Source organism: Frankliniella occidentalis, unplaced genomic scaffold (assembly GCF_000697945.3).
Source record: "Frankliniella occidentalis isolate FOCC.00 unplaced genomic scaffold, Focc_3.1 Scaffold192, whole genome shotgun sequence".
Taxonomy (NCBI): domain Eukaryota; kingdom Metazoa; phylum Arthropoda; class Insecta; order Thysanoptera; family Thripidae; genus Frankliniella; species Frankliniella occidentalis.
Genome location: NW_026267318.1, coordinates 48,335 through 54,680, shown reverse-complemented (window position 1 = coordinate 54,680; position 6,346 = coordinate 48,335).

The following is a 6,346-nucleotide window of genomic DNA, read 5'->3' as shown; positions in this document are numbered from 1 at the left end:
AGTTCAACGTTGAACTTGGGAGTACAAAACTACATACCCTTCTGACGTCAGACACTTTTGTAACGATGACAGAGACACCTGTAACAAACAAATATTACTAATTTAAAAAGCATGGTTATCACAGATGCTGCACAAAATTTTTGTTATTCCTTACCTGATCATCATTAAAATGGTAAAATTTGCCATTTGAGCACTGGGCAGTTGTCATATAGTGCCCACGGTGAGCACTTTCTCCTGTATGGGTCAGCACTGAAATAAGTCGGTATGTTGACCTGGATGAAGGGGCGCCTGCTACAGTTGACCTGTACTGGTCTAATGTAAGCAATGGCTTCATTTTAATTTGTTTGGTTAGTTTCCCACCATCGATTATACCTGCAAAACTGTACAAATGTATTGTTACTTACAAAATTAAACCCAACTGTTAACAAATTATTCAGTTATCCTGCTGCATAGGCATAGAGTGAAATGGAACATAATTTCAGAATTTACCGTTTGAAGTGCAGACACACAATAGGTGGCTATTTTTCCAATGTAACAGCTTTGGAAGCACTAGATATTGAATGGCAACTTTTGCACTTGCAATCTTCCAGGGAGATGGTCTTAAAATACTCTGCCAATGCCTCTTCAACTGTATTACTTGAATCAATGTCAAGCTGAAGGTCAGTAAATGCTGTGCAGCTCATCGACTTATAATTACAATTGTGGCATTCAACTGAAAAAAAAAGATCAAAAATATTTGGAACTGTGCAAAGACAAATCTCATGTGATCAAATACACATTTTTGCATTACTTACTTTCACTTTTGAGGTAACCCCCAAAAATCCTATAAATAGGAGTGGTTTCAGAGCTCCTGATATCAAGCCTGTATACAAATTACAATACCATGGTTTATTGACAAAATTTAAGTGCATAAATTTCAGGAAAACCATTCTAAGTGTATGTAGTACCTAATGTGTTCAAACCGCTGCAAAAACTCCTCATGCAATCGGCCAAGAAAACTCCGCAGAAACTCATGAGAATCTTCCTGTTCAAATGGAACCAATGTTTTGCTGATCTCTGAAAAATTCCGTAAATTAGAGCAGGTAAATGTCAACTTGTCATATGCCCTACACAAGCAACTTACTTGGTAGCAAGTTGTAGAGTTCAGTGGGTTCTACTACCTTGACAGATAGGCACACAGTGTGTAATTTTTTTAATGTACACATTATGCAGTCCTGCATACCGCACTTGTGACTGTCCTCCAGCAACCAGTTGGTGAAAGGGGGACAGTGAAATAACAACTGAAAATTAAAGCATTTAGTCAAATGATTGTGCCAAATCTGATGGTTTGGCAGGTGAGGTAGTTCAGCTAGTAACAAATGCAATGGCATAAGCCAGTAAAATCACCTGAAGAACTGCATTAAAATAACAAGTATTTTTTAAATTGACAAGACCCGACATGTCTGCCAATGGTCTTGTTTTCAGGTTCAGGCTCTGGAACAAGACCATTTTGGGGCTGTGGATATTGGCAATATGTTCCTAGATAAAATGTGGAAGAAGAAAAAAAGGAAAAGTGACTTCATGCAACAAAAACTTATTACTACTAATTATAGTGAACAATGATTACCCTATCATAATTTTCAAGAAGAAGAGTACAAGTCAAAATCTCCTTCTGAATTGTTGCCCTTCTTCTAGCCATGACATTTTCTGGGCTGTAGCATGGCTCATCTTCACCTATTCTTTTGGCAAACCAGCAGACAAAAGCCCCAATTTTCTTGAAACTGAATGTTTGTAGCATGCACTCTCTTCCAATTCCTATCCACTGGTTTGCCAACTTTAGTTGCATATTGGTGGTCCAGAAAGTTCATGATTTTCTGTAATCAGATTAAATTAGAATGGAGAGTTCACATTTTTACATGATATTTGCAAATTAAGTATATACCTCCATGCATTGTGGGTTTTCACCATGTAAGCTGTCATAATAGGTGATATTCTTAAGCGATGGTTTGACAACACAAAGTGTCCAGTGCGCAGGCAAATGCACTGGCACAAAAATTAGGTCGAAGTCAAACAAATTTACCTGCCAGAAAACATTTGTAAATTAAACCATTGAAAGACACACTTCAGATTCTGTTCGATACATGGCCCATATAGGTAGACTTCAAACTTACCCTAAATCTCTCAGCAAATTTCTGAAGTTCAGAAGGGGTACACAGATCGACCTTTTCAAAAAACTGGGTGGTGAGAGCCAAGCATTTTTTGTTTGCTGTAGACACACAGTCAGCAACCAATGCCAGGTAAAAATTGATCACCTGAATTCAAATGCATATTTTAAAGATTAATTATATTTGCACCAATTGGTGCCTGGATCCTACTAAGATAACAAATGAACTATACCTGATCATTGAGGAATGTTTCACCCTCCAGGGTCATAAGATCACCAACGGTGATGTCAAAGTGGTACTTGGACAGGATTAGCGTGTCAGGAGGTAGCTTCATGATTTCCTACAATTGCAACAGGACAAAGTAAAGAGGCTGAAGTTTTCCAGGACGATTCAACAAATTTACATCTGTGATGTTAGGGCTCTAAATTAAGTTAACAAACCTCCAGGCAATAACCTTTTTGATAATTGCTATGATTGCTGAGTAGTGGGGGATCAGCAGCATCCTGCTCCTCCGTGTCCGATAGCATTACGATGTGAGCTGGCTTTTGCACCTCAGCAACAGCATCCTCCTCCTCTGTGTCCGATAGTAAAATGGGAGCTGGCTTTTGCACCTCAGCTAAACTTGTACCAATACAGGAATAGTAGGGCACAGGCTGGTACTGATCTACCTAAATTCCAACCAAAGTGTTCAAACTTGGCCAATTGTTGCTCACAAAAAATATGATGAAGACAATTATTTAGTAAGGTCAATATTACCAGAACTGATGCCACAGCAGCATTGACCTCATCAGCTGGGATGATGCGCGATGCAATCATGCTCCATGCCAGGGAAAACTCAATATCCACTGTTTCATAACAATTGTCCTACAAGAAAGAAAATAGTGAGCATAAACCTAATTTGTTTACAAAATGTTCTAGGATACTTATTCATATTCATTGTAGCTACCTCTGTTGTGATGTGGACGACATCTGCAGAAGAGACAAGATCCCCTCCATTCTTTTCAAATTCCTCAAATTCAGAGAGTAGTGCCCAGAGCTCTGAAGAGACTTTTGGTACAATTTCATCCTCCTGTATTACACAAAAAATAAGGGAACATACTTAATTTCACCATGCTAAGAATATATCTGATGAATGAATGTATATGTAAATAAGTCTCACATTGGGTCTTATTTCTGATATACCAGCAAAGTGCCTGTGCTTGGGAGATGTTGGTTGAGGGTCATCCACAAAAGAATCATCATCATCTCCAAGGTAGATGATCATTCGTGAAGGTGCAGCCCTTACACTACCAACATCTTCTTTGTATGCTTCCATGATAAGGTTGTGGCAATGGTCAAAATATTTCCCTAATTTAGGAATTGTTTGGTGGAGTGCTTCCTTCCATATTTTTTTACATGCAAGAAACTTCTTTGATCTGCTCTTTTTCTTTTTCTTGCCACCTTTGTTTTCTTTATCACCATTTTCAGATGCTTCTGACAAACTGTCAGGTGTCGAGGAGGGGCGGGGAGTTTCACAAGACAAATAGGAGACTTCCCAAGTTACTTGCTTGTTTTGAACCCCTTGCAAGATCATCCCAATGTGTTTGTCATAGTATCTTTTTGCATCACTCCACACAAGCTCTATAGGCTGCCAACATGGATGATGGGGTGGCAGCCGTAGGATTTTGTGAGGGGTATTTTCCTGAAATGAACTATTACTAACACAAATTCAATTTAAGACAACAATAAAGTTAATTCATATTGTATAAACTGACCACAATCTCCTCAATCTTATATTTGACTGGCTTTCTGTTCCGCCTAGCAAGTTCAGCGAGTTCTTTTTGCTTTAAACCCTCTGAGAAAGGGATATTGTTATCTCTGAGCCATTCTTTTAGTTTTGGTTTTGTCCAGTTCTTGTTTGGTTGTAGATGCACCTGGAAAAGTATAATTGAATTGGCAAAAGAATTTTATCACTTCATAGAACAATAGTTATTCCAAAACAAAGTCTACAGACTTACTGTTTCCATTAATGGGGATGAATATACTTGTTTAGAAATATCCCATAGAAAAATTTGGTTAGTACATCTTTTACCTACTTCATCATGGAATGAAAAAAAGACATGCACCAAACCAATACTGGTGGAATGAATGACCACATGCAGTCAACCAAAGGGTGAATAACTCCCCTACCAAAGTGTACACCCCTAATTCTGCCCAATTCAAACTATTTCAAACCAATTCAATTTAATTCAACACAATTCAGAAGTAATTCACAAACAATTCAATCAATCCATTAGTAACCACACAATCTACACATTACAAAACCATCGTCATTGCCAAGATCAGGGTACTCACCAAACATGCTAGAAAAAAGGATTATACTTCATACATACCCACATCTACACACACTTTAAAATAAAATCAACCTTGTGGTTTATCCCCAAATAAAATATCCCATAAAAATAAAATGTTGGAATGAAATTACCACTAAATAATCAACATTGATAGAAACATTTAAGAATATTTGCTTGAACTGTATGGTAGGGAGCATTGTCTATGAGCAAGTATGCTGCAGGAATGTGCTCCGTCACACCTGGGATAAGTTTTTTGCTCATGTATTTGTGCCAGAATTTTCCATTCATGTCATCATGGTAGTCATCATCCTTGCCTGGTTCCTTGCATGACTTTATAAAGAATAAAGAGCCTGGCACAAACATTGTTTTGGTGCAAGCACCCCGTATGATAAACCTAGCACCTTTCGAAGGTACTCGAGGGCCTCCATACCTTGTGTCATCTTGCCATAGTTTTTTTTTACACATTCCATACATAAACTCCCATGTCTCATCCAGGCTAACAATCTCCCTTGGTGATTCGGACATGGCATTGTCATAGTATGTGCACAAAAATGAGTAGCGTTTGGCAGCAATACTTTTTTCCTCAATTAGGATGTTTTGTCCAGCATACTTTTTAAATTTAAAACCCAGGTCCATGATTAATTTTCGAAGGGTGTCCTTCTGGCCTTCAAATTCAATTCCTCTCTCCCTATAAAATTAATTCATTTGAAAATATTAGTATTAGCTTGTATATAGTCATAGTTATTTAATAGCAGAGCTTATTTGAATAAACCAACTGACTTTATTGATGAGTGGAGAGTTGCCAATGTCAGATGTTTCTCTGCAACAAGGGAAAATAATGAGAGCTTAAAATACAATTATTCATATGTTACAATCCTAAATTGTATGCGCCCCAAATTTCTTACTTTTCCGATGGTATTCGTAAATCAATTGCCGGATAGCATTTTTAGTGAAGCTATCTACATCGCGCTTCACCTTCTTGCGATGCCTTTTCCTTCCGGGTGTGAGAATAGGCTTTTGTGAAGCCCTGTGGTGAAGATATTTCTGGGCACTCTTTTCCCCTATCTGGAGGGCTGCACAAGTTCTGCCTCTGTAAAATGGGTGACAAAATATTGCTGCTGTGGTACAAGTTCTCATGTAACCGTGACAATGCAAGAAAATGGTATGGGTAATCAAAGATTTTAATCATGATGCAGGCAGTCACTCACAAAATGTCCTCAACAGGTAACAAAGGACCATTGTTTTCAGCCTCTGCCTTCATGTAGTCATTGACCTTAATAATGGCCCTCTGCATCTGCCTGCAGAAGGACCTGCCTCTCATATCTTTTGTGTCATGGGAAAGAGGCTTGTAGGTGCGATGCTTTTGAGGCGTCAATCCTGGCTTCCAAGGCCTACCCATAATATACAATTAAATCTGCAATAGATCAATTCCAAAATTTTAGTATTGATGTTCAAACTCTATGATAGTTCTTTAATTAAATTTAAATAAACTTATTATGTGTGATTTATGTTACAGAATAAATCAAAAGGAGAGACTTCTCAGTTCTTCTTTGCCTGAAATCAAAAGCTTGCAAACTTCAAAGTCAAAAGGATATTCTTTCCTGTACCTGTCAACTGTCAACAAGTTTGTTTTGTTTTGGTTTGGGATGTTCGGGAAGTAAGTCGCTTCGGGCCGGCTTCGGGTCGAGCGGCGCGTGAGGGGAGGTAAAGTGGAGGGGGTACCCGCCACGCCACGCCACGCCTGAGCTCCGACTCTCTTTCGCTAGAACGACTGTAACTTACCGTTGACATTGGCAGGACAGGCGAAGCTTGGATGTTGAGGAGTACTTTGACCTTGAGAACTACTTCCAGGAGTCGCAGAGGATCCTG